This window comes from Octopus bimaculoides, chromosome 6 (assembly GCF_046866305.1).
Source record: "Octopus bimaculoides isolate indiv1 chromosome 6, ASM4686630v1, whole genome shotgun sequence".
Taxonomy (NCBI): domain Eukaryota; kingdom Metazoa; phylum Mollusca; class Cephalopoda; order Octopoda; family Octopodidae; genus Octopus; species Octopus bimaculoides.
The window spans coordinates 116,200,856-116,214,135 of NC_142933.1; the positions used below are offsets into that span (position 1 = coordinate 116,200,856).

General features: G+C 35.4%; 1 protein-coding gene across 6 annotated transcripts in view; it reads right to left on the bottom strand.

Moving 5' to 3' along the window:
* The window catches only part of LOC106875251 (protein-tyrosine sulfotransferase 1), a 476,119-nt gene extending 467,781 nt beyond the window's left edge, over positions 1–8,338 (bottom strand). For 2 of the 6 annotated variants that reach the window (XM_089354478.1, XM_089354476.1), the window contains exon 1: positions 7,925–8,105. The gene's annotated coding sequence lies outside the window, so the exon portion shown is untranslated. Of the gene's footprint in view, positions 1–7,924 lie in introns of all 6 variants that reach the window. The other 4 variants (XM_089354479.1, XM_052968566.2, XM_089354475.1 and 1 more) reach the window with 4 other exon arrangements.
* Positions 8,339–13,280: the final 4,942 nt, after the last annotated feature.

Sequence of the window (13,280 nt, forward strand, 5' to 3'; positions counted from 1 at the left end):
GAGAAATAGTCTCACCTGAGAAAAATACATATACAAAAGGGCGTTAGATTTGCGTGATGGCTAATGATGTGGATGTATGCATATGTACATACACATTATATGTGCGTGTATCTCGTACATCCATCCATCCATACATCTACACATAAATGCACATGCACTAATCATAAGATTACAGCTACAAGCTGTCAAAGGTATAGTCAAGCTATGTGAAACAGTCGTGAAGTTCAACATGTAAGATTTATGTATGTAATCCCTGTACCCATACACACACACACAGATACATACATGCACAAGTCGTCTAAGAGACCATAAGTCAGGGAAAAGATGTACTTGTATATCTGTCAATAGAATGGGTATATTATCCAAAAATATATAGTATCATATATCCATCATAGCTGATCTTACCAATTCATTTTGCACAAGGAATACAATGGAGTGTTAGGCAACAATCCGATTATATAACCTTATGGTCATCAGAGACAGCCGATATGGAATGGTATATGGCGATAGCAGTCGTCATATTCCCTTCCATTGGTAAGATCAGCCGTGATGATGGATATATAATACAATATATTTTCAGATAATATAAATATATACATACATACATACATACATACATACATATATATATATATATATATGCATGCGAGTAAAAATAAATACAAAAAAAGGGGTTTTGTATGATTGTGTATAGAGGAATATAATATTTTGTTTAAAAGAGTTCCAACACTGTCTGTTTTTTATGTTTTATTTATATTCCTGCAAAACCAATGTGGGATATAGAATATGGAATATACAATATATAATGTAATATACAATATATAATATAAAATAAAAATGGATGGTACAATGAAATAAAGTATTGAATGTTTTATTGAATAGATGAAATATTGAGTGTTCAATATAAAGGATTAAATATATAAAGGCGAATACGTATTTTCTATACCTTGTAGTATTTCATCATGGCCGGTATAACAGACTTTAACAGACTATGTATCTGTGTATATATATATATATATATACACATATGTATGTATGTATGTATGTATGTATGTATGTATGTATGTATGTATGTATGTATGTATGTATGTATGTATGCACTCGCGTGGCTAAGAGTTGTTTTGACTCTTATTTCTAGCAATGCTAGTGCTGAATAGCACCTTCAGTCAATTTAGTAAATCCTAAACTCGTTGCCTTGCAGCTGTAAATTGAGAATAGCCACCTTAATAATAATAATAAAGGTTAGTTATGCCAATAATATATATATATATATATATATGTATGCACAGTCATGGACAACCTGCAGTCCATGGGACTTTCTGACTGGCAGCTTAACAAAAAATTACCTTGATTTTTTTTATTTTATTTTTTTTTTTTTTAGGTGTGCAGCTCACCTAATAATAAACCATGTCTCAGGCAGCCCAATTCTTGAAACAAGATTGCTAATGCCTGGCATACGTAAACATATGCATATAGATGCATAAGAGACAATTGATCTGATTCTACAAGTACAAAATAAACTATGGACATCTCAAATATACTGGATACATTTTTAGCTTTCTATGTGAATAACTATCAAAGTAATTGTAACTGAATTCCAGTCATTGCTATATTACACAAATCTTACATGTATCTCATATGCATGCCCGCCACTAAAGTGGGGGTGCATTGGGCAGTACTGCCCACATTATTATTCTATGATGCACCCTCAGATTTACAGTGATACACTTATTACAAATCTCCACTTTAGCATTATTACAAACTAGCAGAGATACACGACATTGCTGCTCAGGATTAGAATAGTATTGTCTGTATATATATATATATATATATATATATATATTACAGTTATGTTGAAACAAGTGATATGGGAAAATGCAGCATGGACGGCAGAACATTTTTGGAGTAAATGATGGGAGTATTCCAGGTTGTAACCTGTCATGGAGAATTGGGGGTGGGGCCTATGATTTTTGAACACACCTAAAAGCTGTCAGTGGACATACTCTCCTTTATGGCAGTTGGTGCTGTGTCTAACACAACCCATCGTCTGAAGTTTTGACACCTCTGAGAGCTGTTCTATTGGACCACTGTCTAATCATTAAAATATTGTTTTAATGAGTCAGCATTAAGTGCTGCAGCATGCCTTTCCTGGTCTTTGGTAAATCTCATCTCCCTTCCCTCTTGGGACTCCATCTGACATGCTGCAGCATGCTTTTGCTGATCTTGGGAAAGTCTCATAAATATAATAGAAATAAGATGACGTTAGTGTTATCACATTAGAATTAAAAGTCAAAGAACAAAAGTAAAACAATATTATAGTCTTATCACATTAGAATTAAAAGTGAAATAATACTATATCACATTACAATATAGATCTTGTTCTTTTACTTTTGACACATAATACTGAACCAGTGCCAATGATATATTGTTTTAATCCAAATGAAAAAAATTACATGTTGACACTACTATTACCTTGTAAAATTTGATTGGATTTGGTTGAGCCATTTGAGAATGCATAGGGAACAGACAGACAAAGAATTTTATATATATAGATTATTGCCCACCCAGAACATTCTGAAGCGCTCCTAGGCACCAAAGTTTGGTGATAGGCCTGCTCATATGGGATTACATATTTCATAAGGATACTAAAATATACATTCTCATATGGGATATTAAACAGATTTCCTGTGGTAGTGGATATTATATATGGCTGTCAATAATGGATGGGGGAGATACCAGGTGAAAAAAAGTCACAGGGAAAGAAGTCACATGTAATGCCATCATATATAGTGTTGTCAATATGTACAAGTCATTATTTCTTCTGTCTTTACGTTCTGAGTTCAAATTCTGCCGAGGTCGACTTTGCCTTTCATCCTTTCAGGGTCGATAAATTAAGTACCAGTCGACTGGTACTTAAAAATTTGAGCTTTGTGTCTTGAGTAGAAAAGAATATGTACAAGTTATGTACTGCCAGTTAATAACTGATTTAAAATATCTTGTTTTATTACTTTAATTGTTTATGGTACTTTAATAAATTGTGACTGACTTGAATATTTTTGATTGATTTCCTAGACAAAATTGTGACTTTTTCTTGTGACTTTATTACCGGCCACCATAAATTAATTGTGACTATTTTTTTCCTGTGACTTTTTTCCCTAACCAAAATTGTGACTGTATTACTGGCCACGGATAATACAAATCTGATAAAACTTGCAGGTTTAAAGAAGCGAGAGAAAGCTAAACAAAAATTATTTAGGCGTCACTTCAACACTAAGCGCACACCAGCTTTTTCATTTGTTTACCATAGCGACCATACGTACACACGCACAGACCAAGTTTAGGAGATAGAGCAGCTAAATCTCTCTCCCTCACATTCTACCGTCGGAAATAAGAAGGGATACATCTGATGATGTAACCTTGAATACACCAAAAAGATGAGACGGTCACAAATGGAACACCTCTGAATAAGAAGTCTGCTCGAGCAGCACTGACTCGGAGATAAACATGTGTGAGTGTACACACACACACACACACACACACACACGATGCATTTTATGTTGAATATTAAAAACAATTTTTCATCAAATATGTACCTAATACAGAGTACATATTTATTATACTTTTACAAGAGTGGTGACAGTGACTTGGAAGTTTCAGCCTGTTAGCCTTCATCGGAATGTACAATCCGAAACTTCGATGTCACAGTCACCACTCTTGCATAATAATAGTTAATAGTTTCAAATTTTGTCATAAGGGCAGAGATTTGCGGGGAGGGAATGAGTCGATTACCTCAGTGTTCAACTGGTACTTATTTTATCGACCCCCGAAAATATGAAAGACAAATAATAATAATGATCCTTTCTACTAAAGGCACAAGGCCTGACATGTGGGGGCGGGGTACAAGTCGATTATATCGATCTCAATGCTCAGCTGGTGCTTATTTCATTGACCGCGAAAGGATGAAAGACAAAACGCGACTTCGGCGGCATTTGAACTCAAAACGTAAAAACAAAAAAAAAAAAAAAAAAAAAGGAAGAAATGTTGCTAAGCACTTCTTCCGGTATGCTACTGACACACACACACACACAAAGTATATCAGTCATACATGGACCCCAGCCCGCAAGCTGTAGGGCCTTAACTACGAAAAAGATGCAGGAAACAATAACCCTTCTATTGAGGAGAACTCAAAACACCTTAAGTTGTACTTTCTCTGTGATAGTGCGTAGAAAGTGATGCAGACCAAGACGAACCGTTCAACCGAAGAGAACATGAAAAAATAACACAAAAAAATGGGGAAATGAGTTCACACACACTGGTAGTGAATGTCGGTGCTTAGTGAGTTAATGTGAAGGAATGAGCTACTGCAAACCAGTCGTTACATGCACTGCGTAATAAAAACCAGGTGGCTTCTTCAGATCAACAGCTGTTAAATATACAATATTGCATATCAACAGAATACACACACACACAGCTCAAATACAGCATACGTAATGGTCTGGCTTGCTAGAAACAGCAGCCACATCTCCAACAAATCCTTTATGAGATGAAAATATTTATTCCTGTGACTTTCATATTTACAGATTTAAAATGAAAAATAAAACGATAATAATTACCTAATCTGATCGTGTATGTTTAATTAACACATGTAAGCTGGAATGTGTTGTTGTTTTTTTTTTTGCAACTTTACAATATTCAATATATTTGAAACATATTTAGTGTTTTATCTATTTTATTTTGTCATATTTCTTTTATTAAAACAAACCCATAAATGTTTGGAAGGTACTGCCCGGTCGTCTTCAATAAAGAAATAAAAGACTAGATCATGCAGTCCCAGATTCCCATAAAAAGAGAGTATGGGTACAGCTGGAAGGTACTTAATCACGTCTGACACAATATGAATTGTTGATATTTGTCATCCGTCTTCTTTTAAGCTTTTTATGGGTGTCGTCTTTTATTATTGTATTTGTCCCAGTCATTGAACTGCCACTATATTGGGGCGGTAATTTTTCAGATTAACACCCGCATGATCTTCACTAGGGTGTCAGGGTTAGGGTTTTAGGGTTAGTGGTTAGGGTTACGGCCACTATATTGGGGCTCTGCCTTGAGCTTAGTCGATAAAATCGACCTAAGGAGTTGCTTAAAGTCTAACACTTATTCTATCGGATTCTTATTGCTGAACCGCTAACTTAGGGACACAAACAAACCAAGAGGTGAGCGACAAATATTAAGACGCACACAGTTTAGACCCAGATCTGCCCTGATTGAGCAGACCTATGATTAAAAGCTTTCCAACAGCGGTCAGACAGAGTTGTATAGGTAAAGAAGTGTATTTTGCAACTCTGTAATTCTGGGATCCATTCTACTGTACAACTTGGGCAAGTGTTTTTTTTAATCACGGTTTTCAAATTTACTACCAATACCATATGGGTGGGATTTTGTAGACAGAAACTTGTACGGAAGTTCGTTAAATCTATAAAGAATCCTTTCTGGGCTTCATAGTTTGATATTAAATAAACATTAAAAAAAGGAAAGTGCAAAGAAAACTTAACCACACGGCCATATCTGATCACTGCTTTGAAAGTCCCTGCGCATGTGTAAATATGCAAAAGTGTGCACCTCTATCATATGCAGGTGCGCAAATGTATGTGCGTGTGTATGTATGGTTAAGATTTATGAAAGGTATTTTGCAGCGTTCAAGCAGGCCAGACATAAAACGCACCCAGACAGGTGCTACCCGGCTGTCTGGTATAATGTCACCCACAGACACGCTTCAACTACTCTTCTATGTGTTGTTTTCTAGTGTTGCTATAATGGTTTTAACTCCAGTGAGTTTGCTGGGCTCACGCCAACTCAATTCGGGTGATTCCAACATCCTCTCGTCAACCACACCAAGACCCTGCGTCAATTACTTTTCTCAGTCTTGCTTCCTAAAACATTGGTCTACTGGAACTTCCCTCTCAGCTCATTTCTCTTCCGCAGATATTGATTTGCAATGGTTCAAGAGAAGCATTAATAGCATCGATTTCACCTACCTCGGAGGGCCTAAGTAGGTGATGAGCACTGCCCCATCCACTAAACCAACCAACCGAAACGAAAATTTTAAATCTCAGTAAACTGTAGATGTGTGAGTGCGAATTAGTGCGTGTGTATACAAATGTACATGCACTCATTTTTCTATAGGTGTACATGTCACTTCAGTACACAAGGGTGAAATTACTTTACATGTGTTTGCACGTATGCTACATGCATACATGTTATGGAGTTTATACGTTCATTCCAGGAAACTTAAATGGAGAGAAGCGTTGGCATGGTTTACAACTCTTCACGCCACCCGATGAACGAAAGTAAAAATTAATACCCTCTTAGTATCTATTAACCGCACTTATACTAAATTATGTAGTGCTGAAACCAGTGCGTTATAGAGATTAACAGATTGTTGTAGACTAATTAGGGAAGCATACAGAATTACCAGAGCGACAACAATAACAGACCAGAATGTGTTCCACGTGTTGATTAGACGTTTAGCGATTTGGGATGGAACTTCTATACGGTAATATAGTCTGCTATAAATAGCAATGATGTTTCTCTCTTAAAAACGGAAAGGGTACATTGGATAATGTAACCCCGGGTACATTATGTCTATGTAAAAAAATAAAAAAGATGAAATGATTACAACTGGAACGCGTTTGGTCATAGGATTGCACAGTCAGGGCTAAACGTAACAACGAAGTATATAGGCTTGTTAGAGCTAACATCCAAATTTAGTTCCAATCATACTGTATCGTCTTAAAAATGGGAAAGACTTATTTGATGATGTCCTCATTAAGGGGACAGAATATTCACAGATGGAATGCCTCTCATCACAGGTCTGCTCAATCAAAGTTGACAAGAGGCTGAATCTCTTTCGGTAACTAAAACAGAACAGGTGAAACATTTAACAAAATTATATTTATTACTCTCTACTAAAACTAAATTCGAAAAACAAAGCAAAGAAATGTTCCAAGTCACTTTGTCACCATTCGTCTGTATACTCCCGCTTTCCCTGTCTCCCACGCACCGTCTGTATACTCCCAATATTTCTTTCTTTCTGTCTGCCAATCTTCGTCCACATATTGACTTCCTTTCTCTCTCAATACTCTCTCGACGATATATTCCCTTTTTTATCTGACTTTCTTTCTCTCACACCTTCCGTCTATACATTCCCGCTTTCTCTCTTTCTCTCAAGTACGTCAACATTATCATACAAAGGCGATGGTTGTGACGCAAACTCTAGAACTAAATAGAACCCAGTCTTTAGTACGTCACGGTTCCAACAGTAAATTACTCTTCAGGTTCACTTTACTTTCTATTCAGTCGTAGTCTGTAATACTGTGGTATATCACAGCACAATCACTTGACTATATCTTCCACACAATTAGAAAAGTCGCTTTATGCCACGGGAAAATTATGTTGTTTATTGTGTGGTACAGAACAAGTGTTTAATACAACCTTGCGCCTAAGTGTATATATGTATGTATATGTGAATAAAACAGCGTTTCGAAATGAATTACAAATGAAATAATCATTAAATAAAGAAACAGGCAACGTTTAATTAAAGAAAATACAAAAACAAGGTAAAATTCAGAATATTTTACCCGTAATACAAAATAACGATGATGTACGTAAATTGATATTGCTTAGAATTGCACATATGATGAAAGATGAACTAAAACAATATATTTATAATTTGAATTTTGTCGCAAGAAAGAAACCGAAAGAAAAAAAAAGATTGACATATTTACAACAGTGAATGAATGAGAAGTGAAATGTTTTCGCTAACGACGACTCCAAATCAATATCTTATTAATATATCGGTGTCTTCATCTCTATGGCTGAAGAATGAATGGAACTAGAAGAAAAAATGAACATTCGTAAAGACACTAACCGGTAACATGAGATTCCATCCAGATGTATGACCAAATCCAAAAACACGTACCGCTAACATTTACGCAACCAAAGGTTCTGACACGTTCGGTTAGCTTTATTTATGTATTTATAGTAAAGTATTGACGTATACACTCACACACTGGCACATACACACACATATTCAGATGTGTGTGTGTGTGCGTGCGCGCGTGGGTTTTATATATATATATATATATATATATATATATATATATATATATATATATATATATATATATATATATATTAGATATATATGTATATATATATGTATGTATATATATATATATATATCTGTGTATGTATGTGTATATATATATTTATTTATTTATATTTACATTACGTGTATGTATATATTTTTTATGAACTTGTTATTGAAGCATTTGCCGGAAGTTGAATGGTTTTACGGCGCATGCGCTCGTGATGCTGAGCTTCGGTACGGCATCAGTTGCAGACGTATCTCTCCATTCATACTTTTAATGAATTATTACTCTGTCCAGTTTCCAATTACTAATAATCATCGTCATAATAATTGTCTCCAGTCGAGTTGTTGCAATCGTCGTCATCACTGTCCACTTCACCCATTCAAAGTCTTTAGTTACTATAAGATAGTGGTGGTGTTGATGATGGTGATGGTGATATTGATGATGATGCTGAAGGTAACTGTTGGGTGGATGGTTCCAAACTTTCTTTCTGCGCTCTGCTTCACACACATTTCATCTGGCAATAAACAAAAACACTTCCAGGTTTAGGGTTGGTGTACAATAACAATTAAAAACACATTTAAACTTATTTGATGATGCAGAAATTATTTTTTATACTTTTATAAATTAAATTTCAAAACTATACTTTACAGTTTGTTTTGGGGTGGACGTTGGGGCAGTTAAGGATAAAAAGCATCGTGTATAACCGCTGAGTAAAGTATTAAGTGTGTAGAGTGACATCAAATATAACATGACTGCTTTGTACTGGTTAACAGTTGTGGCCACCACAAGGTGCTTGCTCGCCTTCCTAGAAATAGCAACAAAATCTCCCTCAAAACACACCCTACCATCTTAACGAATTACACTACACTTTCAAACAAAACAAAAAAGGAAAAAGGATGGTCACGGGTGGGATGACTTTGATCATAGCTCTGCTCAACTGGAGCTAAATAACATCATCATCATCGTTTAACGTCCGCTTTCCATGCTAGCATGGGTTGGACGATTTAACTGAGGACTGGCGAACCAGATGGCTACACCAGGCTCCAATCTGATTTGGCAGAGTTTCTACAGCTAGATGCTCTTCCTAAGGCCAACCACTCCGAGAGTGTAGTGGGTGCTTTTACATGCCACTGGCACGAAGGCCAGTCAGGAGGTACTGGCAACGGCCACTCTCGAAATGGTGTATTTTACGTGCCACCTGCACAGGAGCCAGTCCAGCAGTACTGGGAATGACCTCATTTGAATGCCTTTTCACGTGCCAGGAAGGCGACGCTGGTAACGATCACGCTAAAATGGTGCTATTTACGTGTCACTGGCACAGAAGCCAGACACTTGCTGTGGCAACGATCACACTCAGATGGTGTAGAAATAGATGGAATAGCATAGAGAGTACATTGCAGCACCATCTAACAATTAACCACTGTGTGTGTTTGTGTATATATGTGTGTGTGTGTGTATGTATATGTACAAGGGGGGTGTTGAAAAGTTCCTGGCTTTGAGTAAAAGAAAATACAAAGGATCAGTCCACATTGTAAAGTGGTTGGCGTTTGGAATGGCACCCAGCTGTAAAAAACATGCCAAAGCTGACCTCACCTGTGCTGGTGCTACATAAAACATACTCAGTCCACTCTGCAGGGTGGTTGGTGTTAGCAAGGGCATCCAGCCATAAAACCAATGTCAAACACTGAAGCCTGCTGCAGTCTTCTGCTTGGCCAGCTCCTGTTAAACCATTCAACCCACCTCAAAATGGAAAGCAGACGTTAAATGATGATATATATGTATGCATGTATGAATATATGTGTGAATATATATATATATATACGTAGATATGTATATAACATATATATATATATATATATATATATATATATATATATATATATAGATTTATGTATATATATATATATATATATATATATATATATATATATATATATATATATACATTTATGTATATATATATATATATATATATATATATATATATATATATATATATATATATATATACATATATGTATATATATGAACATATACATGTATATATGTATATATGTATGTATATATATATATATATATATATATATATATTCATATATATCATCATCATCATCATCATTTAACATCCGCTTTTCATGCTGGCATGGGTCGGATGATTTGACAGAGGACTGGCAAGCCAGGAGGCAGCACCATGCTCCAGTCTAATCAGGCAAGGTTTCTTCAACTAGATTCCTTTTCTCTGTCCCGACTTTCCGTCATCTGCATCACCATTACCATCACTATTATTATCCTGATGCTCTACCCGACTTTCTTCTACATCCTTCACTCTCTACATCCACCCTTCAACCTGTCTCCATATCTTACTTTCCCATATTCTCTAGTAAACCCTGACTTTTCCACACGCCTACTTCCTCTGTCCTCACTCACCTTGTACTTTGAGGAACCATCTGGACTTGCAGCTTCCACTGATCATTCTCCGCCTCTCTTCTAAATATGAGTAGCCACATAACCCCACTACAACAAGATCTTACCTGCCCCTCCTATTCTCTTCTCTCTTCATGGCAAGGTATGTGGATACAGTTCTATATTTAAGAAATGAGGAATTATGTGCATTATTTACATTTGACGGATATTTGTCCTCATCTTGTTTGTTGTTAACACAACGTTTCAGTTGATATACCCTCCAGCTTTCATCAGGTGTCTTGGGGAAATTTCGAACCTGGGTTCTCATTCCTAAGGTATTTTTCGATGTTATTATTATTATTATTATTATTATAGTGGTTAAGAGTGTGGGCTACTAACCCCAAGATTCTGAGTTTGATTCGAAGCTGTGACCTGAATGATGATGATGATAATAATAATAATAATAATAATAATAATAATAACAACAGTAACATCGAAAAATAGTTTAGGAATGAGAATCCAGGTTCGAAATTTCCCTAAGACACCTGATGAATGCTGGAGGGTATATCAGCCGAAACGTTGTGTCAGTAACAAACAAGATGAGGACAGATATCCGTAAAATGTAAATAATGTAAAGGCATGTGAACTTCTAGATAATGCCTTTATATCTTTCAGTTCAACCGTTTCTTATTGGATGTTAAGTTGTAGCTTTAGAAAATACAACACCTTGACTACCTCTTGAAACATAAATAATCTCCCTTTGTCTGAATGAACAAAAATTTGTCATTCTATGAAGCAATAAGATTTAGTCTAGACATCTGATGAGAGTTGTGGATGTCATATCATTGCAGGGAATAACAAAAGGGAAATTAGAGTATTCATCAACAGCAGCAAAAAAGACATACGTTTCTTGTATGACATTGAAGAGAACGTTTAAAGTCAATACTATGCCTCTGATTTAACAATTACTTCCTTTACAAGTGGATAATGAATATTGCTACCAGTAAATATCCTTCGTGTGACTGACTGACCTACTTGTTTTAAAGTGGCACTGTATCTACCATGTAACAGGCATTGCATTCTACTACAAAGAAGACGATAAGCTCAACGGGGTAGAGAGAAAACCTCTTCAAAATAATTTCTTCAAAGTAGGAATAGCTGTAATGGTCTCTGATTCAAGAGGAAATGCTTTAGCTCTGTAAAGAAATTCACTTTAGCAGAAAACTACAGAATCCACTTGGCCATATAATTGAACATATCAAACATTCATTGCAGAGCTGAATCACTAGTATGTGGTGGCAATTCTATGAGTGACTTCAGCTGTTCAAGATTCAGCTCAATCTAATCATCCCCCGATGAAAATTGATTGTAGATACAACAGATTTAAATTTGATAAAAGTTGATTCTTTCCTTTTAGCAGTGGCTAGAAACTTTGCTTGGTTCACATTATGTTCTTCCTGATTACAAAAATGGCATTTGGAGGGCAGTAACTCTGAATAATAACCAAGTTGGTCATGATGACCCCCATCTCACTATAGAAAAGTAGGGATAAAATGGTGGTGGTGGTGGTGGTGGTGGTGGTGGTCTGCATTTAAAAAAAAAACAAAGTTTTTCAATATTTTTAAATGTTTCTTTTTTACACTAAGTTTGTTAAATATTCATTCTGAAATGTGAATGATTTTCAAGTCTGGTAATATCTATATCTACAGTTAAGAAATCTAGACATACATATTTAACCAGGCAGACTGCATTCGGTGGAATACCCCATTCTTGCCAACACAACTGCTATACTTTACATGAGTTATATATGACATCTTGATTTTCAAACTCCTGACAAGACATCATTGATCAAATTTCATATAATAACATGAAGGGAAAAAAAAAGATTTAATAATTGGAAGCTTTTTTTAGTAGATTTCATTTATCTAAATTTAACTTTAAGGAAGAGGCCACTTAGGAAATTAGGTCATCATTTTTGAGTAAAAGTTTCATTGGGACAATATTGGTATTTTTATTAGAAAATAAAAATTATAACAATATTCATAATCACTTATTCTGAGAGTCTACAGCAGTAGCTCTCAATCTTATGACCCTTGGGGATCCATATAAGATTTTGTTGTTAAAATTTGTGTGCAATTTATTGCTGATACTTCTAAAATACACAAAATATTTTAATTTATTCTATACAATTCCTAATAATATTTAATTATAAAAATACAGTAAGATGGTTTTTTTTTATACACAGCAAATTGCTATGTAAGTCCAGTAGAGTAAAATAGGAGTCAAAAGGGTCCATGGTTAAAAAAAGTGGTTGAAAACCATTGGTTTACAGAGAAGGTGCACCTGAAATAATAATGATAATAATAATAATGATGATGATGATGATGGTAATAATAATAATAATAATAATAATAATAATAATAATAGTAATAATCCTCTCTAGTATTAGGCATAAGGCCTCAAACTTTAGGAGCGGGGGTTAGTCGGTTACATCAACCCCAAAAACACAGGAATAAACTCATACCGAAAATATCCAACAAAATGAACAAAGCCCACATGTGTCATAGAAGGCCGAAACCTGACAGAGGAACACAACCTGTGTATGAAGGAATAGAAAGTAGATCTCAGGTGATAAACTCTTAGGGAACGTTAATATCAAGAGAGGCATTTTCCAGGGGGACTCGTTGTCCCCTTTAATATTTGTCTTGTTTGATCCCCCCTCAGTTT